Genomic DNA, 22001 nt, shown 5'->3' with positions numbered 1-22001 from the left:
TAATTCTATAACTAGTCTTCTGTAAACCTATTTAATAGTGAGACAATTGTTTTAGGATTCCCACTATAATAGAGAAATAACACTTCTAATAAAGATGACTATTATTGTAACAAACGGAGAGAATTTGACCATTCAGTATCTCTACCTTAGGCCCAAAGAATTAACTTTTATATCCAACTTGCTTTATCAGCAGGACTTTTTTTCCCCCAGATTTTTTTTAATTGGTTATTTTATTTACTTACATTTCAAATGCTGTCCACCTTCCTGGTTTCCCCTCCACAAACTCTTTGTCTCATCCTCTCCCCCTCTGGCTCTGTGAGTGTGTTCCCACACATACCCATCCACTTCTGACTCACTACCCTAGCATCACCCTACACTGAGGCATCAAGCCTTCACAGGACCAAGGTCCTCTCCTCCCATTGATGTACAACAATGCCATCCTCTGCTTCATATGCAGCTGGAGCCATGGGACCATTCATTTGCACTCTCTAGTTGATGATTTAGTCCTTGGGATCTCTGAGGAGTCTGGTTAATTTATATTATTTTTCTTCATATGGGGTTGCAATCCCCTTCAGCTCCTTCAGTCCTTCTCCTAACTCCTCCTTTGGGGTCCCCAGGCTCAGTCTGATGGTTGACTGAAAGCATCCACATTTGTATTTGTCAGGCTCTGGCAGAGCCTCTCAGGAGACAGTTATATCAGGCTCCTGTCAGAAGCACTTCTTGGCATCAGCAATAGTATCTGGGTTTCTTATTACACATAAACTGATCATTGAAAAATACAAACTAGTAATGCCAAGCTTCTCACTGTGGTGGTGGTGAATTATTTCTATCTGAACACTGAGTATTCCTCATCAATGGTCTTCAATTTATTGAAATTCATAATCATAGTATATAAGAACTAAAATTTTCTCTGATTATTAGTTAGCTATCACTTTTTAATTGCTACTGATAAGGTTAATGAACAACCTAGGACAAGACAGAAGATTCATACTCGTGTGGGATAATACTTTATGAAAACATCTACACCAATTTACGCTCAAACGTTCATAAGTTTATATATGGCTATGTTTATGTCCAAACATACCTATAAAAAAGCAATCCTATGTATATGAAAGCATATAACTCATTATGTTTCACATGGAAAAACATGGCACCTCTTCCAATAAACATGACATTTGCCAAGAATTCTGTCTCAACAATCTATAAGCAACTAGACTGACTTGACTCACATTTCTTATGAAGTGTTTACATTTGATGGCATTTAGTAAATAAGGAGGATACAAATAAGGAGAATGTGAGGAAAAGTCATCCTGAAATTTCTATGGAAACACATATGTATAGAAGGTATGCATGTTGTTCTCTATATTTAACAAATTGAGATTGAACATGGCATGTACATGGACTTGTGACTAAAGATCATATAGAGAGGCTCAAAATTTTCTTTTCATATTGACTTTTATGTGAATGGCTTTAAGACCACCTATGTGAGTTAAAGAATTACAGTAATAAGCCAACACATGAAACCTATCTTAAAGTAATTAATTACTCTCCTGAAATTGTAAAGTCTGAAGCTGAGAAATGAAAAAGGCCACGTCTTCACATCCACCTTCTTTTGGTTGCTACAAATCCATGGCTTTTCTTGGTTTGTGGTTTCATAATATCATTTCCTGTTCTTTATGACTTCTGAGACCTCATATGAAATTCCCTTCTCTTTAAATGTGTTTTGATGGATGTCTATTATACATTTTAACAGTATTATATATATTTGATTAAAAGACCCTTTGACTCTAGAATACTTAATTATTTTCCATATGTATACATTCATATATATTCACATTTATATAAAGTTTTGCAAATGCTATTGATTAAGAGTTCAACATATTTGAGGGAAAACTCTTCAAAGTACATGAGTTACCTTGCCACAAATATGATAAAATATTATAATTCTATGTTCATAAATCCTGAAATAGTTAATCAATTTGATAAAAAATTCTGCTCATATTTTCTATCACTTTCTTAATATTATCTTTAACAATAATTTTAACATTTGTAAAATAGTTAATTGAAGACCAAGACCATTTAAACATTATATCACAAATCTTGAAGTACTAAACTTTCAGATGTTTGATATACTGAAATATTAAGTTGTGTTCATAAATTTAGTTTGCTTAGAAAGAAAACAATGATCATCAGTGCAAAATTTTTACTTATTTTTGGAATTTTTAAATCCTAAAATGCTACATTTATTTACTCTTTGTCAAATCCAAACCAAGAGTAAATGCATCATTATAATTTTGAAATTTTGTAAAACAAAATTAAATTCCTAAACCCAGTATTATATTGATCACACAAACATGAAACCAAAGAGGTATATTAATAATTAGCTCTTGGTGCCCTGGTGATTGAGGTTATTAGAGTTTCCACTATTCAACATGTGATGCCTTATGTTTCATTTAATAGAAGCACTGAATTATAATTACAAAGTTATGCAATTAGTTGTGTTAGAGAATCATGAGTCCAGGACATGCTCTCTATCTTACCTAGACAAAAATCATTTCAACCTCACTTGTGAGTCAAGTGTGTGGCAGATAGCCTGTAATCCAAGGACATAGAATGGTGAAGCATGAAAATCTGGAGTTCAAGCCCAGTCTCAAGTTACATAGCAAAACTTCCTATACTGGTTCCCATATCAGGGAAAAACGACTTCGTTTACTTTAACCTAATTTTCTTTTTCTTTAAGGAATATTATAGCTATAGAAATTTTATGCTTGGTAATTATTAAACTGTAAGCCGTTGATTAAAAAAAAAAAACTATATTTTGTTATGTTTTCCTTGAAAATTCCAAAAGGTAACAATATTGCTATTCTCTCTCTCTCTCTCTCTCTCCCTCCCTCCCTCCCTCCCTCCTTCGCTCTCTCCCTCGCTCTCTCTTTCTGTCTCTGACTCTGTTTCTGTCTCTCAGTGTGCACGTGTGTGTGTGTGTGTGTGTGTGTGTGTGTGTGTGTGTGTGTGTGTGTGTGTGTGTTTCAAGAATGTCACACAACCATATTGTTCTCTATGTCTTGGGAGATAGCAAATATGTCTAATAGAAATGCATGTCTCTGGATGAAATCTGAGTACAGGGAAGTTGCTGTATAAATTAGTTTTGAATGAATATCTTGTTTCTCAAATGCCTACTTTTCCTAAGGAATTTACAGAGATGAGTATTTGCTAGGGAGTCACAACATTTAGTATTCCATTGATCTAAAGATCAAATGACCTTTGAAGTGATAGAACACAGATCTGTAGACATCATTTATTTCTTTTGCCTGCAAGCTCTCAGTTTTAGTACAAAAGTAATTATATATTTTCCCTGTTTGGGATTTGTCAAGTTGGTACACGCTGAGGTTATCTACAAAGAGATGCCTTGACAAAAAAAAAAAAAAAAAAAAGAGTGATTTATCTTCATCCTGCTCTTAACACCATCTTGTCCATTGTCAGGCTGTTTTGTTTTTGTGAATTGTCTACCCAGTGTCATTGCATTTTCCTACTGAACATTGTTTATTAATTAATCATTTTATTTACATTCCAAATGTTGCCTGCCCTCCTAGTTTCCTCTGGCAAAGTTCTTGCCACCATTGCCCATAACCTGAAAGTGTGTGCCCCCCTCTGAGTCCTCCCAACTTGGAGCATCAAGTCTCTAGAGGATTAGTCTGTCCCTCTGAGGCCAGAGAAGGCAGCCCTCTGCCAGGGACCTTGGACCAGCCCAGCCCATACATGATCTTTTGCTGGTGGGTCAGTCTCTGAGATCCCCCATTTGTCCCTGTTATTTGGCACTTTTAATATTCCTATGGATTTGCCATTCCCTTCAGCTCCTCCAAACCTTCCCCCAACTCTTCTCTAGGGGACCTAGACCTCAGTCCAATGCCAGAGCACCTGCACCTGTCTCAGTCAGCTGCTCTAAACACTAGAGCGTTTTAGAGCATAGCCATTCTATGTTCCTGTCTGAAAGCACAGTATAGCATCTGTAAAGTTACCCATTAGTGTTTGGATAGTTGCAAAAACTTAAAGAATTTTCATTTCTTAATATTTCTTTATCTCTTCTTTCTTTCTTTCTGTCATTCTCTATTTCTCTTTCTTTTTTTCTTTCTCTTTTTTTCTTTATCTTTCTTTCCTTTTCATTATTCTTTTTCTCCTCTTCTTCCTCCTACTCCTCCATCTCCTCCTCTTCTTTTTCTTCTTCCTCCTCCTCTTCCTCATCCTCCTCTCCTTTTCCTCTTTCTCCTGCTTTCCTCCACATCTTCTTTGTCCTCCTCTTCTTCTATATCCATCTTTTTTCCTTCTCCATCCCCCTCTCTTACACTGCCTCCTAGTCATATTCTCCCACTCTATTCTCTTACCCTTCCTCCTACAATCTCTATCCTACCTTGTCTTTTGGCAGTTGAGATAGAGTCTATCTTATAGCCCCGGGTTATCTAAAACTTCTTGTCATCCTGCTTCATTTACCAAAGTTCTGGCAATATATGAATGTAAAACACTAACAGTTCTCTTTTTAGTACTTTTTTATTATCCAGGTTTATAAACTTATACATCAATTCAATATGAGAATGTGATTTTTCCTTTTGTGTGCAGTTACAAATATACCAAATATATTTTTCATAATTTGCTGCTGGGAAAGATTGTTTATTTCTGGAAAAACTCTTTGATAAATATATCATAGTAAGACATGCTATTGAAAAATATATTCAAACCCACCTACCCACTACTGCCTCCCTGTCCCTGCATTCCCCTATAGTGGGGTATCAAGCCTTCACAGGAACAAGGGCCTCTCCTCCCACTGTTGCCTGACAAGGCCATCTTCTGCTACATATGCAGCTGGAGTCATGCATTCCTCCTTTGGGACCCATGTACTTCTTTGTTGGTGGTTTAGACCCTGGGAGCTCTAGGGGTTCTGGTTGGTTGGTATTGTTGTTCTTCCTATGCGGTTGCAAATCCCTTCAACTCCTTCAGTCCTTTCTCTAAGTCCTCCATTGGGGACCTGGTGCTCAGTTCAATGGTTGGCTGGGAGCAGAGCATCCACCTCTGTATTTTTCAGGCTCTGGTAGAGACTCCAAGGAGCTTTATTTTTCATTTAAATTGCATCCCATTTTCACTTTTGATGATGGCTGCATTTTTCTGTTTTTGAACAAAGCATACAATGGGGACTGAGAGACCATTCATCTTTGAACAGCATTGACTGTTCTTTTAGAGTACCTGAATCCAGTTCCTTGCATCCTGTGTGTGCTTGCAACCATCTCCCATTTCATTTACAGGTAATATAATGGCTTTTCCTGCCCTCTGTGGATACCAGTGTACAGATAAAATTTCCTGTACACATAAAATAATAATAATATTTTAAAAAAATGAATAACAAGTGTCTGTGTAGATACAAGAGGTAAAGGAATTTGATACCATGCAATAACGTTGTTAAAATTATATCAGGTGAGATAAAGGAATCTCAGAAATGAAACATGAATTGATTATATAAATTTGACACTTAGACTTCACAAAACTTCACAAAGACCATGAGTGATACATCCAATCAATGCAACACAGTTAAGTGATTTTGACCACAGAAAGAATAATTAGAACACAGGTAAAAATCTTAATATTGCCAGTTTTTATTGCTACAATATATTAAGATGAACAGAATAAGATAAGTGGTCTGTTATATTTGATTGTTGATCGTGTATCAGAGCCTGACTAGATGACTGCGGCACAATGTCTTTAATGTATATTTGGTGACAGACACAGCAGTTAATTCTCACTTGGAACTGAAAACAGTGCTAATTAGCTTTTGTAAGGAAATACAAGAGATTCCCTTTAAAACTAAACCTCTTTGTGGAGAATCTTACATTTTGTGTTCATTTTAAGTTTCAACATGAGTAACTAAATAAAAATACAGCTTCTTCTTAAATAAATGAGAAAAATAAAGTTTCTTTTTCATTTAACACAAACCCAAACACAACAGCTACTTCATTCTGATTGTTCACTTGAATATATTCTTTGATGAAAATATAAGCTGTGAGTAATGGATCTCTAGTGTGAACCTGATAGAAAATGCTCAAAACTTTTTGGGGGATTGTGAGGGGACGAAAAGGTTTATTTTGCTCACACATCCATATCACAGCAGTCCATCACTGTAGGAACGCAGCGCAGGAACTCAAGGCAGGAACTGAAGCAGAAGACATGGAGGAGCACTGCTCACTGGCTTACTCCTCATGGTTTGCTCAGGCTGCTTTCTAACAGCTCCCAGGACCTCTGTCCCAGAGGTGGCAGCCAAACATCAGTCAAGAAAATGTTCCACAGGTTTGTCTACAGGTCATTTTGGTGAGAATAGTTTTTCAGTTGAGGTTTCCATTCCCAAATGACTCTAGTTTGTGTCAAGTTTACATAAAACTGGCCATCACAAAGACAGTGCTCTTATATACATTAAATTTGACCATTTATTAAAGTTGAAAGCAAATTTGTATGTTAATGAGATAATGAGATGGATATGCTTGTTAATTTTGCATAAAAATAAATTTTATCCAAAATTTTTGATGACAAAACATGAAGGATCAGGTTTATCAAGATTTGTTTACATTTTGATTTTGTTTATTAACAAAGCATATGTGTGACTATATTTTGTTTTAACTTATTCCCTTTCCACTGCCTGCTCCCATGCCTCCTGCCCCAGCAATTGAAAAAGATCTCTCCTCCCCTCTATCCCCCCCTTATGGTGTTTCACTAAACCCTAGACATTCCATCACAAACATCAAATGGAGATGTTCTCAATTCTTTATCTTTCTTCTTTGACAGGGTTTCTCTATGGTTCTGTCTGTCCTGGAAGTCTCTCTGTAGACCAAGCTAGCCTTGAAGATGCTCAAAGATCTCAATGCTCTCCATTCTAACACCATACACTGGAGGGAAAGAAAACACATGAAATTCTGTCCCTGTGCATCAGGAATCAGCAAATAACTATACTAGGAGAGCTAAAGCTTTGCCTAGCTTTAGTCTCAGGTTAATTGGGTAGAATTTGTCACTTGAGTACCTTACATGCAACCTGAGTACTTTAGTATGCTTTGCCAGGTTTTGAAAAAGAAGGAAGAAAAATGTTGAATGCAAATATAGTAGTGTGTTCAGATACATTAATTCATTTATTAGAGTTGGGCTGGGGTCTACTCCACAACCCCCCCACCCCCAGTTTTTAAAACATATTTGTTTCCTGCTGCAGGTTGCTCTTTCAAAATACTCTTCTTATGCTGAGAAATTAACACTTATTCATCAAGGAGTGGGGGTATACATTTCCTCTCCTGGAATTTGGAGCAGACATATGGATGACATAGGCTTGTAACATTTTTCTAGAAAATGTGATGTAGCATTTGTCAAGCTCTGATCTATATAGAGATGTGGAATTTGGGTCCTATATAATAAACTTGGCTTACTATAAGTGCCTGTGCCACAGGCAATGTGGAGGGACCATATAGAAATGGGGAAAGCACGGGCTGAATAGGTAGATCAATGCTTAAGAGCACATACAGAGGACCTGAGTTCTGTTCCCAGCTACCATATCAAGTGGCCCACAACTGCTTATATTTCTTTCTCCAGGCCAGAGACTCTGTGGGTACCAGTACACATATCCACATATATGCATAATTAAGTATAATAAGTAAATCTTTAAAGTATTTGCATAATTAAAGAAAGTTTCCATTTCTTCAGGCTATTCTGCTTCCCCCAGTCCAGTTATAAGAAACAAGTGAATAACCATTGAAGATTCCTCTGAGGCAGGGTAGAAAAAGAGACAACTCTGGCAGTAAGATGAGAAAAGGCTGGGAGAGGTCAGTAAGGTGGTCTTGATCCACTTTATGTCTGAGAAAGGTAGAACACCCCAAACTTCTCCGATAAGGATCTACTAGCACACAGAATCAAGGCATATTTTTCAAAAGACATCTTGTCCAAAACAAGAAACAAATTGCACTTATGTAGTGTCAAACAATGTACCAAAGACATCTTTAATTAAGGATACCAAGGCCGCCAGTAATTAGGCTGTGCTTTCTTAGAGGTAAAATGATGTATATCTTTTTTAAATGTATTTTTTGCACTTCATATTTTATACCCCCCACATCCACACTATGACTGTTGTATACCCCATACCACCTTCCCACCCCTTGTCTCCACATGGATGCCCCCAGCCACACTGCACCTAACCTCTAAACCCTATGGGCCCTGCAGTCTCTTGAGGGTTAGGTGATCATCTCTGAATGAAGACAAACGCAGCAGTCTTCTACTCTATGTGTGTTGGGGGCCTCATATAAGATGGTGTATGCTGCCTGTTTGGTGGTCCAGTGTTTGAGAGATCTCAGGTTCCAGATTAATTGAGACTGCTGAACCCAGCTATACCATTCTTTGGAATATACCCAAAAGATGCCCCACCATGCCACAGGGACATGTGTTGCACTATGTTCATAGCAGTGGCCTTATTTGTGATAGCCAGAAGCTGGAAACAACCTATATGTCCCACAAGAGATGAATGGATAGAGAAAATATAGTTCATTTACACAATGGAATACTACTCAGCTATTAAGAATGAGGACATCCTGACTTTTGCAGGCAAAGTGATGGAACTAGAAAATATCATCCTGAGTGAGGTAACTCAGACCCAAAAGGACATGCATGGTAAGAACTCACTAATTAGTAAGTGGAGAAGGAGGGATTACCTGAGAGGGAAAGTGGACAGGGCAAGGGATTGTGTGGGGGTTGGGGAAACCTCATCTTGTATTGGGAAATGGAAAAGGATTGAATCCCTGAGGACCAGGCAATCTAGAATTGTAGAGGGGACCCTCCAGAATGCGCCTGAGACCTGGGAGGTGAGAGAATCGCAGGACTCAAAGGGAGGGACCTTAGATGAAATGCCCTACAGTGGGGAGGGAATTTATAGAGCCCTCCTCCAGCAGGAAGACAGGATATCAAGTGAGGGATGGGGTTGCTATCCCATAGTCACAGCTCTGACCCACAGTTGTTCCATCTGAACTAATTACAGGAATGGAAAAAGATAGGAGCATGAGGAATAGAAGGTTCAGCAACAGGCCCAAAGTAGGATCCAGCACAAGGGGAGGTCCCAAGGCCTGACACTGTTACTGAGGCTGTAGAGCCCTCACAAAAAGGGACCTAGCATGACTGCCCTCTGAAAGACCCAACAAGCAGCTGGATGAGTCAGATGCAGATAACTGCAGTCAACCAATGGTCAGAAGCCATGACCCCTGTTGTTGAATTAGGAAAGGCTGAAAGAAGCTGGGGAAAAGGGCGGCTCTCTAGGAGGAAAATTGCAATTCTTAATAGTTTATTTACCATGGTGATTCTAACATTTATTCACCTGTGTTTGAGAACTCAAGTAGGGAAGTAAATCGTCTATGTTTCTGCCCTCTGGTTTCGTTGTGGCATTACCAAGTGCATACAGCTGTCGACACTGTCCCAGTGATTGCGACTCAGATATTTCACAGTTCAGCCTAGGACTGACAGAGCCAAGGCTTTCTTCCTTAAATAGGAGAAACTGACAGGTTTCTCATCGTATCAGGGACACTTAATGACAAAGTGGATATACATGCAAGAATGTCCCAAATTTATCTATGTAATACCCTAGTTATAAATGAATACTTTTTCATTGGCATGTTTACTCCTCCCATCCTCTCAGAACATGGTAGCAGCACTAACATTTCTAGACTGCACTGATGTACAAAACAATGTTTTACCCATTTATTATCACTGTGTTATATCTTGATTTTTTCATTATTAAAAGGGAATCATAGTCCTGCCATACTTGATAGTCTCTTTCCTTACTATCATTCATCAATCCTTAATTGCTCTATTATAAAATTATTAGAATTAAAATACAAACTTTGCCGCCACTTGTCAAATACACATACATAAAACCAATGCGTTAGGTGGCATAAATTCAGGGAAACAACTCTATTGTTTTAATCACTATCTTTAGTTTTGTCTTTCTGTTCTCATTCTCATTGCAGCAATATGGATAAACATAAAGACATATAAAAGTCTGAACAAATTTAATATTACTGTAAATCACAATGCTGTATAAACTTCCCTCATAGAGTCAGGTAGCAAGACTGTTATTATTGGAGCTACTCATGAGTGTATCTACATTTTGAAATCATTTACTTTTCAATAATTATTTGTCAATTGTATCTTCCAATAATAGGTTTATGTGAAAGGAGACACACATGAGAGGCAGGTCACTTTCAAAGCTGTTTTGTTCTACAATCCTTGAATACTGGTTCATGTCTAGTATTTCTTTATCACTGCATGTTTCTCTCTTTTTTATTGCACACTGCTGTGCCCTGGAACTTTCTACAATATTTTCTAGAACCTGCATCACCTATGAATGTGATTTCTTTCTTTGTATTTCTTGAATGCTCATAGAAGAAGTCACATATTTATGTTCTTAAAAAATGAAGTTTAACTTATCTTCGTTGTGTATGAGGGTATTTTTTAAAATCACATGTTCTTACCAGTCCAAAACCTACTATTAATAAATCTTTTCTGACTTTGATATTTGTATTTGAGTATTTGAAGTTACATCAGTAAAACAGCCAAATAAATTATCAAGTGCCCACCATCAGTTACTCACTTAGTGAAGTTCTAGCAGAAAATGAGTGACCAGATTCCTCTTTTTATGAACAATTAAAATATGTTTTAAGCCTCTAGCAGTTCAAATCTGTTTCTAAACCCAGGAATGCACCTTTGTTACTTTTTGAGGAATATGGAACATGTTTTCCCCGGCATGATTATTTCTTTTTCTTTCAAGGTTAGAAAAATTCCAGAAGGCACTTTATTGAGGATTTCAGCCTCCATGCAGAGGAAAGGGGATCCAGGAGCCCCCTCTGGGAGAGGGGGAGTCTTGGAATCACCCTACTTCTCGCTGGTCCAGTTAGGGGCCCTAAAAAAATCAGTCTGTCCACCAGCACTCAGTGGAGAAGAGCAGGGAGGAGGAAAATGCTTTAGAAAAAATAGCTCTCTATATACACCTGGAATATTTATAGCACATAAATTAGGAATGCTCTGACCTCTGTCTGTCTGTGGAGCCTGAGTACTGAGCAGAGAGGTGGAAGCCAGTCCAGGAAGTACCGGAGGACACAATCCCATCGCCTCCGTCCCTGCAGTCTCCTGCCTGAGTATTTCTTAAACTTTCAACATTAACACTATATCTCCACAGCTAATGGTGTGTCTACTCAGACTTTTAGAAGATAGCCCATAAATATTGTGTGAGGTGACTGGATAGGATTGTGATTGTAGATTTGGGGCATTGTGTTATAATCCAACATATCTTAGTCTATGTATTGGTAATGTCTTAAGTCTAAATTTCTTGTCCATTTTTGCTTGTGAAAATGCTTGCAATGAAACATTAATATTGAAATAAATCATACTTGTGGAGGGGAGATCATTAGTAAGAAAAAGAAAAAGTGAAGCTTTTATACTATTAGAGATCTTAGCAAATTACATTCGACATTCTCAAACCAATACCTGCTGAACAGTGTAACCTGACCCAACAGATCTGCAGCCAGGAGCTCAGTGACCAAATTCTTTGACTAACACAGCCTTTTGATCATCTAAGGCTGCCCTTATGTGCACTACCCAGATTTCCACAGCTCTCTTTTCATACTAGATATTTCACGGCAGGAAATTGTATGCATAGCCCCTCACACTAACCTTCCAGAACATTATGCAATGTTAATTTAGACTTAATTCCTTCATGTAGCCCCAATGGTTTGCAATGACACTGTACAAAGAAGCTTTTTGTACACATAAAGATACATGTCACAAAATGTGATAGCACCTTCTCACATCCAAAACTCATATTCCTACCTTCTTTCCCTACCATAGTCATTCCCCGAGCTTCAGATAACATCCCAGTTATTGCCCAGGACACTGACACAGTGTCCTTAACTCATTATCTCTCCTACTCGGTAGAGAATCGGAATGTGTCTACTCTTCAATAACCCTTTCCCTCTTTTCATAATGACAGACTACCCACTACAGTAATAACAATGAAAAAACTATAACTGTATGCATCTACTTTGACCTCTTATCTTCATGGAGAAACTTATTTCTGATTCCCTTTATTCCATACTATTGTTGTCTAAAATTATGGTTGTTATCACCTTGGGAATTCATAAAAAAGACCGTATCACTTATATAGTCTTTTTGTAATCAGTCTCTGACAAATTAGCAATTGTCAAGTTTAACTGAACAATGTATATACTTTTTACTTCTTCATGACCACCTCAGACTTTATGACATTCTTTTACTTATGAATTCGTCACAATTCTCTTTATGATAGAGTATTTGCCTAATTTTTAATTAACTTGTACTATGGCATGGTGAACATGGTTTCACCTCTCTCTCTCTCTCTCTCTCTCTCTCTCTCTCTCTCTCTCTCTCTCTCTCTCTCCCACTTTACCTGTGTCTGTGTGTGTATTATACACTTGTTGTAAAGTTTCATTTATTATAGAAATTCATATCTTTCCAAAATAACCACTATGTATAGTATTCAGCCATAATTAATATATCTGTGACAGAACACATTTACCTTGGGTTTAGAAAACATTGTAAAAAGGGGTCAGAAATATTCTAAAAGCCAGATAAACCAGGTATTTGCTGAGCAATTATGTCCTCTTTGTATGTAAGCAAAACTTTCAATTTTCATGAACTTGAAACAATATGATTACCAAAACATTACAAGTAATGACAATGCCAGTTGAACTGTCAGCGTTGAAAGAGGGTTATATTGTAAGACACCATCCTCGATTGAGTTACAGGCAATTTATAACTGTCAAGAGTAGGAGAATCAGTCTTCATCTGTGAGGAGCCTCTTAATTCATTATTCATGCACCTGAAATTAATCAAGATATAGACTTAGCAGAATGTAATTATTTATTTATTCATGTATGTATGTGTTTACCAATAATAATTATGTAACAAAGAACACTAACTAGATAGCAACTCAGGAGTGAGAAAAAAGCTGGATATTTTTAAAAATATGTTAAATGATTTTAGAATGTTATGAAAAAATGCATATCAATTATTCAATTCAGGATCAAACCACCTTTGATCATTATCCTTTCCAAATCATCCATTTCAACTTTTAATGCCAGTTTTCTAGTACATTTTGAAAAGAGGTAAATTTCTTGTTCATACAACATCCCTTCAAACATCACCCCTTCATTAATCATCCCTGAGCAGAAAGTCTCCTCGTGAAATTCACTCACTTACAAGTGAAACATTGCATCTTACTCTCATTTTATTGCCAGGTTCCAGGGTATGAAATGTTCTCCTTTGCATTAACAACTGTTTAAATCATCCTCACTTCCCTGTGCGTGACACACGGGTATAGGACTTTTTGTCCTTTATTGAAGAAACTAAGTAGCAGTTTCTATATCCCTACGCTTCAGATCTTTTCAGGTTTCTTTTTCCATAGTATGGACTATTTAAGGAAGACTTGCAGACACCTAGCAACTATAAAAATAATAAGTTAAAGGGTATGTATGATATGATCTGAGGAAATCCAGATGCCTTAAGACCTGTAATCCCAACAAATGAAGACATAGAAAGAAGTATTACTGCAAATTCAAGCCTGAATTTTTGCTACATTGTGGCTTCCACTACTATAAGCTTTACTTAATGACACCCTGTATCAAAAAATTAAAAATTAAAAAAGAGTTGAACTAAACACTAAAAAGTTAACAAGGAAAAAAAAGGAAAAAAGAAAGAAAGAAAACCTCTTAATGCCACAGAAAAGCAAAAACAAACAAAAGAAATTAATGTTAACGAATGAAAATTGGGATAGATTTCTATGTTTTTAAAACACTGCTGTTTGACTTTACAGCATACAGAAGTAATGTTATACAAAGTAATCAGGTTATATTTATTCATTTGTGAGTACACATGCACACACATACATGTGAATATACACATGTGTAATAATGATTAATGTAATAGAGGCCATGAGTTTTAAAGAGAGAAAGAGATGTAGGTGGGAGAATTTAGAGGGAGAAACTGGAAGAAAGGAACTGAGCAATTATGAGCTTCCCAGAAAGAAATAATTGAAAAACACACTTTCCACTTAGTTTTTTCTTTTATACTTTCCTTGGTGTGTGTGTGTGTGTCTATGTGTGTGTGTGTGTGTGTGTGTGTGTGTGTGTGTTTATCTGTGTGTGTCTGTGTATGTGTGTGTATGTGTATGTGTGTGTGTCTGTGTGTCTATGTATAGTATATCACTGAGCTATATGTGTGTGGGATTATTTTCACTGCACATGCACTGTCATTTTCTTCTACCTTTCACTGTGCTCCCTATGTCTTTTAGACAGAGTCTGAACTGTAGCTCTGTTTTTCAGTTTTGTGGGCTCGTCAGTCATCCTCAGTGATGCTCCTGGTTTCAATGCTCCTGCCCAGCATTTCAGTTGCAGAAGTTCAGAGCCAGACCCAGCTCTTCAATTGGGTTTCATGAATTTATACTCAGGTCTTCATGTTTCAAAGCAAGGATACTAATCCAAGCATCATTCATCCCAGATCTCATTACAAGTTTATAAATCTCTTTACAAAATCTACTGTAGCAGATTATAACAAACACTGCATTGCATTTGTGTTTTCAAGCCCAGGTTCCTGAATCTCTTCAAATTAAACAGAGCTTAGATTTTATTTTCTCATATTTAATTTGGTTAATCGTAATGATATATGCCAAAATACTCTTGAAAATGTGTATTATTAAGTAAATTCTTTGCTGAAAAATGGGAAATTAGTTAAAAAATAGTAAAAATAGTAAATTTGATTCTAATTGGAGAGTAATGAATTCTAGATTAAATGTTGTATTTTTTGCTACTCTATCTACAGAGTAATGGGTCTCTCATAAATTTGTAGAGAGGATTAATTAATTAATTGTACTAGACAAAAAGTGCACCAATATATTTCATTGATATAACAAAATACTTAAGGATGGATACTATTAAGGGAGTTTGTTATGTTGACTTACATCCTGAAGGCTGGGCGTTTGATGAATTGATGCCCATAGAGAAGAGATGCTGCCTGTGGATCCATCTGAGCTGTTCCCACCACTGCTGCATCTGTCCATTCCTAGCATCGGAACAATTTTTGTAATTTCTCTTTTAAAATAAGTCTTCTTCTAAAACCTGAGTTTCCTATAAATGGCACTGATTCTGTCCAATGGCAATGCCTCCAATAGCGTAAGCACCTCTTTCTAGCAATCTAAGGAACCATGTTTCCAAACTGTAAGGCGAGATTCTGGCTCTAAGTTCTTGTTCCTCCAATTTGTTCTTGACTTGCCAATAAAGAAGGTCATGGACCAATTGTTGCACGGGAGGTACAAGTGAAACTTCTGGGTCACAAGAGAAAAAGGAGATGCAGGGAAAGAGAGGGGCTTTTCTGCCATGTTTTGGAGGAAAAGGGATCAGGTAAGGCCTTGGCAGCTAGGGTTGTGGCCTCTGCTATGCATGGATGGCGAAAGATGTTGGTAGGGGCTAACTGATAGAAGCCACTAAGTTTAGGGCAGAGGGAGAGACAGAGACTATAAATTGATAAGGTCATGCATTTCCAGGCAGGAATTAGTTGTAACGCCATTACAAGATGGCCCTGGCTACCACTGGCCACCACCAGTGTATTTCGGGTAAACAACCAATGTGTGCAGGTGCAAATGGGTTTCACACCAAGTCACAGCCCATCCTGGGGCATGTAAATTAAGGACTGAAAGCAGAACCAATCAGACATAGCCACGCCAGTCCTAGGCCTATAAAAGCAGCGCTAGTTCTAGGGCTCAGGGTCTTTCGCCACAGCAATCAAGCTCTCCCAATAAACGTGTGCAGGAGAATCCTCTGTTGTGGCGTCTTCCTTGCTGGCGAGGCGGGCTTCTACATTGTGCCACAGAAGGCAAGCTGTAAAGTGACAAGCCCAGTGTGTGTTTTTTATCCAATGATTCAAAAGGAAGCCAGGTTAGGGCTGGTGGCAATCTATCCTGCAGCAAAGCTGGGTGGGACAACAGGGAGCCTGAAGGGCTGGTAGCACAGTCACAGCTCCCTGGCTAAGGCAGTAGTGTGATTTTAAAACTACATGGAGACCCCTTTAGATTCTTGTGAACATCCCCAGTACAGGGGAATGCTAGGGCCAGGAAGCTGGGAGTGGGTGGATTGGGGAACTGGGTGAGGGAAGGGCATAGGGGGCTTTGGGGATAGCATTTGAAATGTAAATGAAGAAAATATCTAATAAAAATGCCAAAAATTGCAAAAACTCAAACTAAAAAAAGTAAGAAAAGAAAAAAAACATCTGCATGTAACACCAAATGTTGCTAGTAAATCAAGAACAACGTCAGAATCATGAAGCTACACCATATCATAAAAAGTATAGTACATGACAAAGGAGTGTTTGTATAATGTTTTCATAGTTATATAGCTTTAAGTTAATAAAAGAGAAAAAGAAGTAAACGAACAGAAATAATGTAGAAAACAAACTGCCTAATGAACTTTAATATGAAAAAAATAAAAAATGTAAAGTAGTATCTTGTAAACCTGCTGTTTAGGTTTTGTGTGTTTGAAGCAATCTCAGATCTAACAGTGAAAATTGATAACATTATTCAAATGTCAAAATGAATGTGACTTTGAGGTGAATATTTTTCATTTTGACACATGTAAATTGAAATAGGATTTTTTTATATTCGTAGTAATGAATAACTTACATCTTAATGTGTTTTTCTTTGGATTCATGCTTGTGTGGTACGGTTTTGCATAGATGAAAAACTTACATTTTAAAACCCATCTTTACAACTTTCAAGAGTGCAACCTTTACTCTTCTTTGGATATTGCTAGATGTAAACTTATGCAGGTATCACTAACTGAAAGTATGTTTGCAGAAGCACATTGGCAGAACACTCTGCACTCCTGTAAGGGTATCCCACATTTAGCTAAAACCAGAAGCCACCCACTGTCTTATAGGAGTCCACATGGAGTACTCACAACTTGCTGGGATGAAATCCATTAGCAGGGACATCTCAAGAGCAGAAAACTTCATGTTCAGAGCACTACATCATTACAGTCTTCCTACTGAAGAGTCCGTTGCATTTTAAGTGCAAAGCAAGGAGAAGGGTGGGAAATAGAGATTTCAGGAAGTTACAGCGAGTAGGTACTTCACAGAGATTGCAGCTGAAGTACAAAGTGCTTTGGTGAGGGAGAGAGAAACTGCTTTTAGTGAAAATCCCCAGAAGATTCTGCGAACTCCTCTCTATCTTAGGGTAAGTATGAGCCAGTCAAGATCCCACTTTATCTAAAATGACATTCAGTTAACAGCTATAAAAGGACTTATAATAGTGGTGCTAATAATAATGGCCTGGGATGAGAGAGTAAGCCTTAGCATCTTTTCAGTGTATGAAATTCCTAATTATCTGAACTGTTAACAGTTGTGAAGCTAAAACTGACTTCAGAGATTTCATAAATGTTGTAGAACTGCTCTTTGGTATGGCACAAGAGACCCTCAAGCCCAGTGAATACTTTCTGTTGGCTTCCATGTAATTTTAGAAGTAACAATTGAATATAACAAACTACTGATGTCTATACAATATTTTGAAACTTAAAATGTATAAAAATACAAAATTTATGTGAAGTCAGACTTTTGACGCTGAAGAAAAATTTACCAGTAAAGAAAATACAGATTTATTTATCAGTCAATAACTATTAGGAAAGAAACAGACTTGAAACTCAAGAAGGCGGTAAGTATCACTAATATCAAATGAAATATCAAACTAATAATAAACTGTTGGAGAATTTTATGCTCTTTCATGAAAAATCTTTTTCTTTTTCTCTTTTTTCCTTTTCTCTTTCTTTTTCTTTGCTTGCTAAAACTAATTGCTTTGACGTTTGTAAAAATAGCTACAAATAACAAACCTATACATATTAGGTTGCAAGTATGACATGAATCTTTTATTTTTCAGTGCTCTTTATACCATATATTGTCTAGATACACCTTCCTCCCCATAAGGAATATATATATATATATATATATATATATATATATATATATATATTATATGGTATAAATGATATATATATATATATATATATATAATTGTGTTTTAAATTTTAATAATAAATTACCCCTTCTTCAGTAAATTACCTCTTACCCATATTCTGGGAAGAAATTAATTAAACCCACTGGGCCACACATACATAGAATAAGGATTTAAAGTGAGAGAGAGACTGGTTCAAGTGAGAATGGGAGGTATGGGAAAGATTAATGAAAGGAGAAAATGGTTATCATTCATTATATAAATGTATGAAAATGTCAAATAATAGAAATAAATGTTTACCAATATAAACTTTTACAGGTTTTCATAAGAATTTTAATACTGAAAACTACCAAACTTACTCTGAAAAAAATGTGATGCACAACCTAATATTAGAGTCCATATTATCCATCTCTGGCGACATGCCAGGTTAAAGTCTTCTGAGAATACTGAGATACCATCTTGAAAAACCTCTGAGTTGCAGGAAGTCTGTGGATAAAAAGGGAAACTTTGACTTGTTTAAACAATATATTGATAGACCCAGAATACATATTGCTTAGAAACAGTATAATCTACAGAACAAGAAAAGATTTTGGGAAAGGAATCTGACAATTCCCAACATGCTTCTGAAAAGTTCCTGCCATTTCAATAGTAAGTGTGAGCACGGTCTGCAGGAAACCACACGAGGTGACCTACAGGAGGTGTGATATGGTCATCAGTGTCTCTGCTGGATAATGTGGCTGCTCACTTTTGGACAAGACGTCTTCTCACATAGAGTTTTTACAAGTCATCAGGGAATATGAGAACAGATCTTAAAAGAAAAGCATATTGGACTAAAGCCAGCAGCATTAAATTAAAACACAGTAGGTTTGCAAATTTTAATAAATATGATATCCCTATTTAACGGAAGTATATAAGGAAGTACTGCATTGATATTTGTAGATTTATGTATTATAGAAACCAAGTTTCCCATGCTTTTCATGACTAAATGTCCTTGATAATCATAGATCTTGTTTTCATAAAATCCCTAAGTGATATTAATGTACTGTTCCCTCTAGACTCTTATGTGTTCCTGTCTTACAGCAGTTACCTCGCCCACACAGACTTTGTAGCCTGTACTCAGTCTTGCATGCATCAGCTTGTCATCCCAGGGGCTGAATAGCAACGCTGTAGCTGTAAATCTCCTGTGCACTTTTGATAAGTTGGCAGGATGTGTCTTGTGAACTGCTTTAGATTTCCCTGATGCTTTCCATAGCGTTTACCAGCATCCATTAACTAGTTGATGCACATCTTGAAGAGTTTTCAAAACTTCAATGAAATTTGAGGATAAGAGAAACATGGTTCTGGTGTTCAAGACTGAGCAATGTGATGATCATTCTAACAGAAGCCTGCATATGTGTGTATCACCCTCTGTCTACCTTTTTTCTCAACTCTCAGTTCTCAGGCTTTGTTGTAGGTACTACTGTGGTAACCATTTTTATATATGAACATCAAACCTTTCAGGCAAATTTTCTACTTCCCAGAGACAGCAAAGTCTGCTTTCCAGAGACAACACAGCTTGTTTCCCAAAGAAAGCAAAGCCTGCTTCCTTTCTCCTGTGGTTTTTAGTTTGCTGCAACATTTCTAACAATTAAAATGAATTTTAACCTTGATATCAAAAAGATGGGTTCTGATGGCTTTGCCTATTTCACATTGCTTCCTTTCATCCTTAGAGTCTCAAAATAGTCCCTCAAATGAATATTTAGTATTTATCTCTCAGTACCCAGGAGTATTTTGACTTTCATATTTTAAATGTATCTGTACTTATATTCAAATATTATTATTTTTAAGATATCAGAGTGAAATTGTACTCCAGAGAGACAACTATGTTATCTACCTGTGTCTCCCTTCCCATTGGACTGAAGACGGTGAATATCTCAGAGGCTAGTGCTTGGATACCTAGGGTTTTTCTCAGGAGGGCAAAATAAGCCTGAATACAGGGAAACAAGCAGAAGTGCTGATTATTAGTTTAACTAACTCATCTTACCCATTGTTTTACATTATAACTAAAGTCTACAAATGTAAAAAGAAACAAAGCAAATTCAAACATTTATAGAAAATCTCATATATAATAAATAAATCATTTGGAAACTTGTTATAGCATGAAACAGATGCTATAGTTGTTTAAGGAAGTCTACAACAATAAAGTATTATACAATTTGTTGATTTGATTATCTTGTGTCCTGTTTTTCTTTCTTGGAAGAGATATTGTGTTGGGCTTGTTGATTTATATTAGAAAATGCATTTACTTGAACTAGTGCTTATAAAGACTTTAATCTAATTTGCATCGTAGTATATGCACCTCTGGATGATATGGTAAAGGGAGTGTCTCCAGAAATGTATCCATTGTTTTTCACAGGACACAATGGACTATATATCAGTAAGTTTGTTCATATAAAGAAGGCAGATGAATACTACATTTTAAAAATAACTAAAATAAATTTGAGCATAATATATAAAGACGCTTCATAGATAATTTTCCTGTTAGAGACTACAAGGACTGAGAAAGATCCATAAATGTAAATGTCACCATATATATGACATACATTAATGCTATAAACAGTTCAGACAGTCTAGGGTGCTGATATATCATTCCTAACAGTACAAGAACTTTGTACTGTGTATGAAATTCCAAATCAGACTGTAGACTAGCTACCAAATAGTGCTGCATATCGGACCCTTCTGCATGTTTTCCATGAGTGTGAATTTTGATCCATGGGCAGAGTTCCTAGACTCCATAAATCAGGAAGGGAATTGAGTAACAGCATGCATCCCTTTCCCATGTTCCCTTATCGTCTATAAGATGTGAACAGATGTTCCAAGCTGCTCCTACTGTGATTTACAAAAAATAAAAAATAAATCATTCTCCCTTAGGTCACTTTTGTAATGGTATTTTATTACAGCTTTAAGAGGCTAAGGCATATGGAAATCTGAAATAATTTCATACCTTGTGGAGACAATTCTCTTGTTAATAATAAGATAAAAATAATAAGTTAAAATATATAATAAAGCAAGACTAACATGTTGGAATTGGACACACAATCAATAGGAAAGGAGCCCAAGAGAATGTTCTCAGAAGAAGCTGAGACCCTTTGGTTCGCACTCTATGACACCCCATAAAATGCTAGACTGGAAGTCATACTATACTGAAAGGGCCTGGCACAGCTCCGTGCAGACCCTGGGAATGCTTCCTCAAGCTCAGTGAGTTTATATGTGCTTTGATCTTACTGATTTAGGGAACTTTCTTTTCCTTGTTTCCTCTATCACCACTGGCTCTTAAGATCATTCTGATTATTCTGCCTCCTCTTCCAAGGGGTTCTCAGATGTCTGAGGGTAGGGATTTGATGGAGACATCCTGTTTGGGATTGAGTGTTTCAAGGTCAGTGACTTTCTGCATAATTTTCAGCTGTCTTTCTCTGTATTTTCCATTCTGCTTTAGGAAGAAGTGTCTTTGATGATAGCTGAGAACAGTAATGTTCTAAGAGCATAACAGAATGTCATTAGGAGTTATTTCATTGCTGTGCTTTATAAATTTCATCCATTTTGTATCTAAGTATAACTATGCATCTGTATTGATGTATCTATCTATCTATCTATCTATCTATCTATCTATCTATCTATCATCTACCTATATATCTATTGTTTTAGAACAGTAATATTTGTATAGTCTCCAGGCTACCTAGTCTCAGGTTGTTAGGTACCCAAACAATGTGGGTATGGGCTCCAGTTCAAGTGGTCCTGAAGCCAAATCAGTTACTGACTGATTACTTCTATAAGCTCTGTGCCACCATTGCCAAAGTATATCTAGCAGGCAGGACACATTGTACATCAAGGGTTGTCCCTGAATTGGTGTGTACATTTTTTTTTCAGTATTTGCAGAGCATTT

The sequence above is a fragment of the Mus pahari genome, chromosome 8, assembly GCF_900095145.1.
Source record: "Mus pahari chromosome 8, PAHARI_EIJ_v1.1, whole genome shotgun sequence".
In the NCBI taxonomy this organism is placed as follows: Eukaryota; Metazoa; Chordata; class Mammalia; order Rodentia; family Muridae; genus Mus; species Mus pahari.
The sequence above is the reverse complement of the archived record's forward strand: the minus strand, read 5'-3'. Positions refer to the sequence as shown.